This window comes from Palaemon carinicauda, chromosome 38 (genome assembly GCF_036898095.1).
Source record: "Palaemon carinicauda isolate YSFRI2023 chromosome 38, ASM3689809v2, whole genome shotgun sequence".
NCBI classification, from domain to species: domain Eukaryota; kingdom Metazoa; phylum Arthropoda; class Malacostraca; order Decapoda; family Palaemonidae; genus Palaemon; species Palaemon carinicauda.
In genome coordinates this window covers 4,558,445-4,570,944 of record NC_090762.1, presented here as the reverse complement: position 1 = coordinate 4,570,944, position 12,500 = coordinate 4,558,445, and the positions used below count along the sequence as shown (strand labels likewise).

The 12,500-nt window shown below is 32.5% G+C and overlaps 1 pseudogene; it reads left to right on the top strand.

The window, feature by feature from the left end:
* Window positions 1-12,500, top strand: part of LOC137630040 (uncharacterized) — an 80,495-nt pseudogene that overhangs the window by 59,433 nt on the left and 8,562 nt on the right.

Here is a 12,500-nt window from a genome sequence, read left to right as displayed (position 1 = left end):
AAATGACTGGTTTTGTTTAGGGGGTGAAGAATAAGAATCCCTTTTATTTTAACATTGTGCTTATGGTAAATGACTGCTTTTGTTATGGGGGTGAAGAATAAGAATCCCTTTTATTTTAACATTGTGCTTATGGTAAATGACTGCTTTTGTTTAGGGGGTGAAGAATAAGAATCCCTTTTATTTTAACATTGTGCTTATGGTAAATGACTGGTTTTGTTTAGGGGGTGAAGAATAAGAATCCCTTTTATTTCAACATTGTGCTTATGGTAAATTACTGCTTTTGTTTAGGGGGTGAAGAATAAGAATCCCTTTTATTTCAACATTGTGCTTATGGTAAATTACTGCTTTTGTTTAGGGGGTGAAGAATAAGAATCCCTTTTATTTCAACATTGTGCTTATGGTAAATGACTGCTTTTGTTTAGGGGGTGAAGAATAAGAATCCCTTTTATTTTAACATTGTGCTTATGGTAAATGACTGGTTTTGTTTAGGGGGTGAAGAATAAGAATCCCTTTTATTTTAACATTGTGCTTATGGTAAATGACTGGTTTTGTTTAGGGGGTGAAGAATAAGAATCCCTTTTATTTTAACATTGTGCTTATGGTAAATGACTGCTTTTGTTATGGGGGTGAAGAATAAGAATCCCTTTTATTTTAACATTGTGCTTATGGTAAATGACTGCTTTTGTTTAGGGGGTGAAGAATAAGAATCCCTTTTATTTTAACATTGTGCTTATGGTAAATGACTGGTTTTGTTTAGGGGGTGAAGAATAAGAATCCCTTTTATTTCAACATTGTGCTTATGGTAAATTACTGCTTTTGTTTAGGGGGTGAAGAATAAGAATCCCTTTTATTTCAACATTGTGCTTATGGTAAATTACTGCTTTTGTTTAGGGGGTGAAGAATAAGAATCCCTTTTATTTCAACATTGTGCTTATGGTAAATTACTGCTTTTGTTTAGGGGGTGAAGAATAAGAATCCCTTTTATTTCAACATTGTGCTTATGGTAAATTACTGCTTTTGTTTAGGGGGTGAAGAATAAGATTCCCTTTTATTTTAACATTGTGCTTATGGTAAATTACTGCTTTTGTTTAGGGGGTGAAGAATAAGATTCCCTTTTATTTTAACATTGTGATTATGGTAAATTACTGCTTTTGTTTAGGGGGTGAAGAATAAGAATCCCTTTTATTTTAACATTGTGCTTATGGTAAATGACTGCTTTTGTTTAGGGGGTGAAGAATAAGAATCCCTTCTATTTTAACATTGTGCTTATGGTAAATTACTGCTTTTGTTTAGGGGTGAAGAATAAGAATCCCTTCTATTTTAACATTGTGCTTATGGTAAATTACTGCTTTTGTTTAGGGGGTGAAGAATAAGAATCCCTTTTATTTTAACATTGTGCTTATGGTAAATTACTGCTTTTGTTTAGGAGGTGAAGAATAAGAATAATTCTCGAAGCACTTCCAGGACGCAACCTCGCGTGTGTTGTGTTTTCTGAATCCTTCAATATTGCACCGGCTGATTTAGCTCTTACTATGTTGTTGTTGAGAGAGAGAGAGAGAGAGAGAGAGAGAGAGAGAGAGAGAGAGAGAGAGAGAGAGAGAGAGAGAGAAGAAGAGTAGCTGGAGGAGAAAGAGGAGTAGGAAAGGCCGAGGGTGGAGATGGTGGTGGTACGGCCACAATAGATCGATTGGCTCCCACCACGCATGCGCGTAGCTGACGCCCGCCCCAGTCAGCCAGCTCTGAATCTCTACCCGTATTTTTTGTTGTGTTTTGAGGATTTTATTCTACTAAGAATTATGTGACTTGTATTTTTTTAGTTATGAATGAACTTAGGCTAGGTTTATATGAATTAGTAGATGTTTCTTCGATAGGGGTTAGTATTCTGATGATATATTAATTACTTCATCGATGGCTATTTTTATTTTAGTTGCGAATAATTATTTGCAAAAAATGTTTCATCAAAGAAACAATGGTGTGATGTGGTGGCCTACTTATGCAGACAAGGAAGCCCTTCCGATATGTTTTATTTTAAGATTATTATGATTAAATCTATTTAATACAATATTCTCTCTCTCTCTCTCTCTCTCTCTCTCTCTCTCTCTCTCTCTCTCTCTCTCTCTCTCTCTCTCTCTCTCTCCGTAATGGACATATAAATTCGCGACCACACCTCAATTGCTGGGTGAAACCCAAGATACTGTCGTTTTCCGAAACCAAATTTTGTGTAATTTTTTTCAATGTTACTATTATTATTTGTCGTTTTTCAGTTATTATTATTATTATTATTATTATTATTATTATTATTATTATTATAGCTCTTATTGTTGGAGCAAATGTTTTTATGTTGACCAGGCTGACATGAGTCTTTTTATAGTTTATATATGACATATCTGTTTTTGACGTTGTTAATAGTTTAGACATATCTGTTTTGGCGCTGTTACTGTTTTTAGAATGATTTATTGTTAATTTATTCTCATCATTTATTTATTTCCTTATTTCCTTTCCTCACTGGGCTATTTTTTCCCTGTTGGAGCCCTTGGGCTTATAGCATCTTGCTTTTCCAGCTAAGGTTGTAGCTTGGCTAGTAATAATAATAATAATAATAATAATAATAATAATATTCCCATTGAAGTAAACACTTATTCTCCGCCAATATTCTTTCGCGAATTTGGAAATATCTTCATTAAAAAGAAATGTCTTCATCGAATTGCTTTACCTAATCTCCCCGTTCTTCATTTCCTTTTTGGGCCTGGGGGAAATGTTTCCCAGTATGTGTTAATTGCCAAGGCACCCGTGCCGTCAGAAAAAAAAAGGTTGTAACTATGTTCGTTAGCATCTTTTCGAGACTGCAAGACTTACTTCAGACACGCTAATGTTATTCCGGCTTTAGAAATGTAACCTTCATTCTACTATTATTATTATTATTATTATTATTTTTTATTTTTTTTTATTTTTTTTTTCGGGTGTAGACCCTCTTTTAAGCAGGTTTTATTGAAAGTGATTGCTGCCTCAGTGGCGTTAATTTTGTAATTAACTTTTTCTATTGTTATTATCTTTTTCTCTTCATTTGAACAATCCGCCAGTAACTGGGAAAGGGACATATCAATAGGAAGGTGATGAAGACCATATCATTCACAATTTGTCTTTAATATATCACAACACATTGTAATAAGAACAATAGAAAAAGTTAATTACAAAATTAACGCCACTGAGGCAGCAAGCACTTTCAATAAAACCTATTACTATTATTATTATTATTATTATTATTATTATTATCATTATTATTATTATTATTATTATTATTATTATTATTATTATTATTATTATTATTATTTTTGTTGTTATTATTATTCTTATTATTATTGTAAGGTAAAATATAACCCTGGTTTCGAAAGAAGAATTTACAAACTCAAAGAAAAATTGATAAATAAACTTATCAACTATAAAATGTGAATAAAGGATAACAAATAGGATCAATCAAGATACCATAAATAAGAAAAATAGACAAATTATAGTACAAAATTTATGTCAACCATATCATTATAGAAAATGAAACTGGGACCAGGTTTTATTTAAGTACCACTGATTCAGATACAAATTTGGGAATAACCTTTCTTGAGTTCTTTGTGGCATTGAACTTCTTACAAGATCATAAACCTCGGAAGAATTGGCAAAATTGGTAGAATTAACTGCACATCTATTATTAAATGGTGAATGATACTGTATGGTAAGATATGCCTGCAAAAGATGAGCAAGATTATGAAAAATCTTATTCAGAATTATGGATACCAAGGTTGAGGATAAGCCATTTAATAATCCACAAGCTTTTGCCCCATGTTTGAAGATGTAAATCAGCTACTAAAGACTAGACAGGAAAACAATATTCAAAACGGCAGAGTAAAGGAAGTAAAGCATTTCCCTAGGATATGCGTGTAACACAAGATCCTGAATGAGCCAGCGCAAAGAGTAGCATCATCTGCATTAGTAGAAATCTTCTTTTCAAGGCCATACCACATATTCATTTATAATATGAAAAGTAAACGGCAAAAACACATACCTGTGAAAAACTAGAGATCATACGCCTGCCACAATCATTTATCACTTGGATCTCAAGATATTTATCAGATATTATGAAAAGATGGGTACACAACTCTAATATGATCTGTCATCCACCGTGCGCTACGATCGACATCACATTTAATTCGAAACTTATTGGATTCTTGAAGTCTAGAACGAGGAGTTCAGATACGTGTCTTATCTGAGGAACCTAAGTTTCTTATTGTAAAATATCATACATTTTAAGGGTGAATGTTAATATCATATGGTAAAATATCATACATTTTAAGGGTGAATGTTAATATCATATGGTTCACGAATGTTACAATACACATTAAACGGCAGTGGCTAGATCTAAAATGATTTTGCTCAACGATACGTCCTATTTATGAACTAACTCAACAGTAATAACAATAACAGAAACATCACCGTTTTTATGAAAATAATGAGAAAGAGAATCCACGTAAAAGACATGAATGTATGAAGTAGTTGGTGAATTGTATAAACTCGATACACCACACAAACCAAATGATTCACATTAAGCCACTTTCGACTGAAGGAATGAGAGTAGCGAAAGTTTTGTAAATGAAGGCATAGAAAAGTTGTTTTAATTAACCACAAGGTATCCTTAACTCTTCCTCTAAGTCTGCTCAAGACACCATTTGTAATAACAAGATCTTGAACAGGATAATTGTAATACAAGACAGTAGAAGGCCACGTTACAGGGGATAATTAAGACAATGCTTTGTACTATTATTATTATTATTATTATTATTATTATTATTATTATTATTATTATCCAAGCTACAACCCTAATTGGAAAAGCAAGATGCTATAAGCCCAGGGGCTCCAATAGGGAAAAATAGCCCAGTGAGGAAAGGAAATAAGGAAATAAATAACTGAAGAAAACAAATTAACGATAAATCATTCTAAAAAAAGTAATGTCAAAAGAGATATAGGGACATTATTATTATTATTATTATTATTATTATTATTATTATTATTATTATTATTATTATTATTATTATTATTATTATTATTATTTACCCATACATCATTGCTTTAAAAGAGGCAAGCCATCCCATACTCAAAAAGCTATTATTATTATTATTATTATTATTATTATTATTATTATTATTATTATTATTATTATTATTATTATTATTATTATTATTTACCCATACATCATTGCTTTAAAAGGGGCTATCCATCCCATACTCAAAAAGCTATTATTATTATTATTATTATTATTATTATTATTATTATTATTATTTACCCATACATCATTGCTTTAAAAGGGGCTATCCATCCCATACTCAAAAAGCTATTATTATTATTATTATTATTATTAATATTATTATTATTATTATTATTATTATTATTATTATTATTATTATAATTTACCCATACATCATTGCTTTAAAAGGGGCTAGCCATCCCATTCTCAAAAAGCTATTTGGGATACTGAAGTTTGCCAATAAAACTTTTATTCTTGCTAGTGGTCCACTGCAACCCACAGAGTGCTTACAGAGAAAATGGGGAATTAACTAACTTGGATATAATAAGATAAAGTGAAATCAAACGAACTAAGAAATCCCATATTGAGTTAAAAGGGGGTAATTCATTTTGTTCAGATGACATGAAAAGGAACAAAGATAATGCTATTGTCATTGTGCAGGAAAACGTGGTTGCTTGGAAATAAGATCTATGACTTCAAGTATTATTATTATTATTATTATTATTATTATTATTATTATTACTGGTTTGCTTGGAAATAAGATCTATGACTTCAAGTATTATTATTATTATTATTATTATTATTATTATTATTATTATTATTATTATTATTACTGGTTTGCTTGGAAATAAGATCTATGACTTCAAGTATTATTATTATTATTATTATTATTATTATTATTATTATTATTATTATTATTATTATTATTATTACTGGTTTGCTTGGAAATAAGATCTATGACTTCAAGTATTATTATTATTATTATTATTATTATTATTATTATTATTATTACTGGTTTGCTTGGAAATAAGATCTATGACTTCAAGTATTATTGTTATTATTATTATTATTATTATTATTATTATTACTGGTTTGCTTGGAAATAAGATCTATGACTTCAAGTATTATTATTATTATTATTATTATTATTATTATTATTATTATTATTATTATTATGACGTGAAGAAATAGAATATGCTAAATCTCAAGAACGCCAATTATTAACTTCCGCAAGGTCGCCATAATTGGCTAGCAGATTCGAAGCTTCTTAATAACCGTAATTAAGTTCATACGTTGTGAGACTTAGTTAATGTGGCAGAGTGGTTACGTACCACCAAGTTCATGGAGAACCTAAGGCCAATAGCCTGGGAAGTAGTTTACTATAGTCAATTTCTTTTAGCGATGCATATTTGCACCGACTCGCAGCGGTGCCCTTTTAGCTCGGAAAAGTTTCCTGATCGCTGATTGGTTAGAATTATCTTGTCCAACCAATCAGCGATCAGGAAACTTTTCCGAGCTAAAAGGGCACCGACATGATTAGTGCACTTCAGAAGGCAACATGGTAAATAACGTTATTTTTTTAAGTAAAACTAGGAGATAACGTATTAGATTGGCACCTATAGTCCATTTCTTTTATCGAAGCAGATGTGCATCGACTCGCAACGGTGCCCTTTTAGCTCGGAAAAGTTTCCTGATCGATGATTGTTTAGAATTATCTCGTCCAACCAATCAGCGATCAGGAAACTTTTCCGAGCTAAAAGGGCACCGCTGCGAGTCGGTGCAAATCTGCATCGCTAAAAGAAATTGACTATAGATAGTCATATTGTTAAGGCCCGAAAAAACAAACTATGAAATAGCTAGCGCGTAGAAAGCAATGAAATAGCTTAAGTCTAGAAAACAGTCAATTAAATAGCGCATGGAAAACAACCAAATACCTTGCACTTGAGAAACAACCCTAATAAATAGCATGATTAATAATTTAATATCGATAACTAGCAAGCTTTTTGAAAACAACCAATAATATGAGCTTGAAAAACTGCTTAATAGCAAGAGCAATTAAACACTTGAAGGAAATTTTTTTGATGGAACCCAAGCATAAGACAGAAATCTATCAAATCACGAATGGTTTATTTTTCTAATAGTTTGGATGATTAAACTTGAAAATAAATAAGTACTGAACTCTTGTAATCGCTCCTTATCTTGAAAAGAGTTTTAGCGGTAATGAGTTAGCTCTTAAATTATTCAGATTATGTAAAATTATTTAAAGTGAAGGTAAAAATCATGAAATTGATTTGAGTGTTGCCAAGTATAGGATTTAAAAAGGAGTAAGATTTTAGAGACGTCATTCAGATATCCAAAAGTTAGTTTTCCAATGGTGTCAGTAGATTGTTCACCTGAAGAGTTCTTTTATATATATATATATATATATATATATATATATATATATATATATATATATATATATATATATATATATATATATATATATATATATACAGTATATATATATATATATATTTCTTTTTTTAGAAGAAAATAAACTTCTTAGTTATTACATAGTCTCTCGCTTTGATTATGATTATTCACACGGTGGAAAATCTTAAAAAAAAAAAAAAAAAAAAAAAAAAAAACTTTTTCTTTTTCGTTGAGTCCTTTAAAGGTAGGTACTTTACTCATGGAAATTGATTTGCGCAATGTTTTTGTTATTAATTAGAACTCAGATCTCATAAATGTATTTTTGTGACCTTATACATTTCTGACAGATGCGTTTATATAGTTTGTATAAAATTAAAAATCATATCTTTAGATTACATTTTCAGTTGTCATTCTTACTCTGCAAAATATAAAGGCTTTAAAATCTATTTACCAACACACACACACACACACAAAGTATAGCTTATAACAGGCAAACCCGTGTAACAAGAAAAATGAATACATAGAATGGTACAAATTTTGAGTAATGATGAAAAAACTGAAATATGTTAATTCAACACTTTTAAAAGATATAAATTATTAGCAATGATAAAATAGATAAAATATATTAGGAAATTAAATTTTGCAAATCCATATTAAATGAAAAGTGAAGATACACATTGTGTTATATCTTCATTTAAAAATATATATTTTATCAATTTCAAGTAGCAGTGGAATAATATGTTCTATCAAGAAGCCTCTGTTAAAAAAAATTTCCAAAATTTTATTTTTTGTACAAACCTGCGTAATTAGGCGTATGAGTCAAGCAGAGTATAGCAAATGCCCATTAGTATGCAAGCGCTTCCCTGGTAACTAGAGAGAGAGAGAGAGAGAGAGAGGGGGGACTTGAGTCAGGTGTGACTAACACTACTGTATACACATTTCTATTGTGGGGGGAGGTAGAGAGAAAAAAAATGTGAGCGTGATTGATTTTTTTTCTAATTTTTGCAACTTAATTTAAAAGAAAAGTTAGGAATTTTTAAATATTCCTTTTACATTTATTACTACCTTACTGCTAATTAACTACTACATTTGATCTTTTGCTTATACTACGGAACTACCCGTTAGGACTTTTTTTTTTTTCTGAAAATAGGGTCCCTCAAATTTTATTATTTTAATAATAAGGGTGTTTGCATCCGTTCAGATCGTCTCTCTGTCCCTTCCTCTGCCTACTTGAAAAAATAATTCTACCTACCCATTAGGACTTTTTTTTTTTTTCTGAAAATAGGGTCCCATATCTGACAAGTGTCGAGTATTTATTGTCTGAATAAAAACATGTATTTTTTCATAGAAGTCAATTAAACATGAACTACGTAGTTATGCTGCTTTATAAAGCATCTATTTTAAGTGTAAAAGGCAATGCCATTAGGGTGTTCCACTTTCCCCTCTTTGTAGCAATGCATCAAAAGTTCGTATACTTTTTTTATCTCTTGAATTTCAAAATTCCAATGAAGGCAACTTCTTCCGGGGTGGTTCGTGCCACTATTATGCGTCGATAAGGCGGAGCAATCTCATGATACATGATACATACATGCAAGGCTGTATCTTCCTTGACCTCCAAGCCACTCAGATATACATATATACATACACCACCCTTTATATTTATACTCTGAGTCATTCTGTTCTTCAGGAAGTAGTACAAGTACTATTGCATGGCACCGACTTAAACTCACGCTATCTTAACCCCTTTATCCATACGCGATTTTTCCTTTTCCCTTACCTTTTCCCATTCATTCCACCGTCATTCATTGAGTAGGGTGTCGAGTCTCTTTCTCTCTCTCTCTCTCTCTCTCTCTCTCTCTCTCTCTCCTTCTCTCCTTTTCCCAAAACATTTCAATTCATTAAATACAGCTACCTTTTTTTAAGAATTTCTCTCTCTCTCTCTCTCTCTCTCTCTCTCTCCTTTTCCCAAAACATTTCAATTCATGAAATACAGCTACCTTTTTATAAGAATTCTCTCTCTCTCTCTCTCTCTCTCTCTCTCTCTCTCTCTCTCCTTTTCCCAAAACATTTCAATTCACGAAATACAGCTACCTTTTTTTTTTAAGAATTTCTCTCTCTCTCTCTCTCTCTCTCTCTCTCTCTCTCCTTTTCCCAAAACATTTCAATTCATGAAATACAGCTACCTTTTTTTAAGAATTTCTCTCTCTCTCTCTCTCTCTCTCTCTCTCTCTCTCTCTCTCTCTCCTTTTCCCAAAACATTTCAATTCATGAAATACAGCTACCTTTTTATAAGAATTCTCTCTCTCTCTCTCTCTCTCTCTCTCTCTCTCTCCTTTTCCCAAAACATTTCAATTCATGAAATACAGCTACCTTTTTTAAGAACTCTCTCTCTCTCTCTCTCTCTCTCTCTCTCTCTCTCTCTCTCTAAGTCACCCAGTCCTGTTACTTTAAAATCGTAGGGCGGAATGCCCCCGTAACTCAGTTCTTGGAGAATGTCCTTGTGTTATACCTAATGATACTCTTAGTTCACATTTCTTTTATCTCGTAATCTTCAGGTCTTGTGGTGCCAGCTGCTCGCTATTGTAGGTTTTCCCCTTTGCAACAAATTGCTTTTACTTGTTTCTGAAGGATTTTGTTTATGTTAGTTAAGATGTAAAAGAAAATTGCTCCTTTGGAATATTTTATTGTTTTCTGTTTTTTTGGTCATTTTTCCACGACTGTGTCAGGTCTTCTTCTTCTTCTTCTTCTTTTCTAGAGAAAAATATTGTTTTTTTTTTTCGCATTTTCTCAAGTAACTAAAAGATTAGATGTGTTCGAAACCTACTAAAAGCACTTGAAAGTAATTGAAGATTTAATCTTTTAGAGTTAACTCGTAAATTGGATAGTCATCCATAGTACAAGAGAAGAAGGACAATATAGTCCTTCTCAAAGCATTGGGGAGCTTCCCCTTAAGAAGAGGCCTCTATACACCTTGTTATCCATTATTGACTTCCCCATCCCCTTCCTTATGGTTCTTTATCTGTGCATCAACGTCACTGCAGAGATTCGAAATGGCCCTTCTACTTCCCCTCACATGTCAAGGAACATACCATCGTTGTCAAGTACTGTTCTCCTGTGCCTCTTTTAACGACCTACGACCTTCAACAGCTAATAACTTTCCAGGCATTGCAAACCTGGGAAATACTCGCAACAGTACTTCGCTATTGCAACATGTTTTAAGGAAGCTATAAGAGAGCGAATCGTTTATACGTATGTGTGACTCTATGCGCGCGCTCGCGAGAGTGCGACAGAGCTCCAGAGGAGCGCTGTGCTGTGGCCGATTCCTGGAAAACGCCTCCCTGGAAAGCTGGGAATTCCCGCCTCTGACGAGGTGATTTCGTTCGTGCGTGCGTGCGTGTTTGTTGACGTTCATCTGTCGATGATGTAATGACTATTTTTAGGGATCCGCCTTAGAACAGTATTTCTTAGGTTTGTCTTTAGGCTTATGGAAGCAATCTATCAAATGTAGGAAGATCAAAATGAGCTGTTGAATCGCTAAAGGCCAAAAGGGCAAGGCTCTCTCCCCCAAGCCTATTGGGGGAGTGAGAGTATGTGCGTGCGTACGTGTGTGAATACTTGCAGAGGGGTAATCTCCCCACCCCTCTGAGTCGGTTGAGTCTGTATGCGTTCCCCTCACTCACCGCTGGAATGATGTCCAATGGCACAGCCACGCGAGTGTTGCTGCTGCTGCTGCTCCTGGAAGAACCTTTTAAATAAGGGTTCCTTTCCCTATTGTTCCTAGTTTCTATTGAAGAGTGATGCGGGGTTCCTATTGTGAAGAACGCTGATGGAAGAAACGAGTTTTCATGTAAACATTACGCTGAGGTATGTACGTCTATGCGAAATGGGCTGAGCACATCGGATGCAGAAGGGGTTTTTATCATGTGGTCGTGGAGTGAAGCAGTGTTATATCTACATATCGTGTTGATTTGGAAAAAATACTCATAATGTTTAATCTCCAGGTGTTTTTCGGCGTTTTGAATGAGATTAAATGTGAAAAACTTTAGATTTTGAAGTGATTGGTGGTGCCGAAGAAGAAAATAGATAATGGAAGCCGTCAGTTTGGAAGATATTATTGCGTACTGTGTTTATTCGCTTTGCTTCCAAAATGAACTTAGTGTTTGTGATTCTAAATTCGTATTTGTATTCTTAACGTGAAGGATTGTGCTGATTATGACGATATGTGAATGGAGTGTTTATAACTAATATTCATGAAAATATGTTATCATTGCTATTAAGATCTAAATCAAATGGTTTGGTTGTCAGGAAATTCGGTTATCTATTTGCTTGGCAATGTAACGTCAAAATTTACTGAAATAAAATTGATAACTTATCATTTATTATCATCTACTGCTAATTAACGAAGGATATATGACGTTCTCAGTCCCCAACTGCTTTAATGGAAAATGAACCTTGTGATAAACTGAGCTACTTTGATAACAGTTTATTTGAAGTGTGAAGTGACACGTTTAAGACTTGATAAATTTGATTACAAGTTTGTCATCTTTGATTAGTTATAGTCCTCGGGAAGGTGCTAATGCTTTGAAATGGATTGTTCATTGTGATATTGATTGAAACAGTGATTGGTGCTGTGATGATAAATGTTAGCCATGGTAACTGTTTTTAGTATTGTGGTTATCTAATACAAAAAATAGATTTATGTTTATAGAAATATATATATATATATATATATATATTATATATATATATATATATATATATGTATGTATATATATATGTGTGTGTGTGTTTGTGTGTGTATGAATGTTTATGAAAACGTATTTGTATGTATATCTCCAACTGTTTGTAAATGAAACTGCCTATGTATATATATATATATATATATATGTATATATATATATATATATATATGTGTGTGTGTGTGTGTGTTAAAACGTATTCGTATGTATCTCTGCAACTGCTTGTACATGAAATTGGCGATCTTTCTAAATAAATACTATCCAATATCGAATTA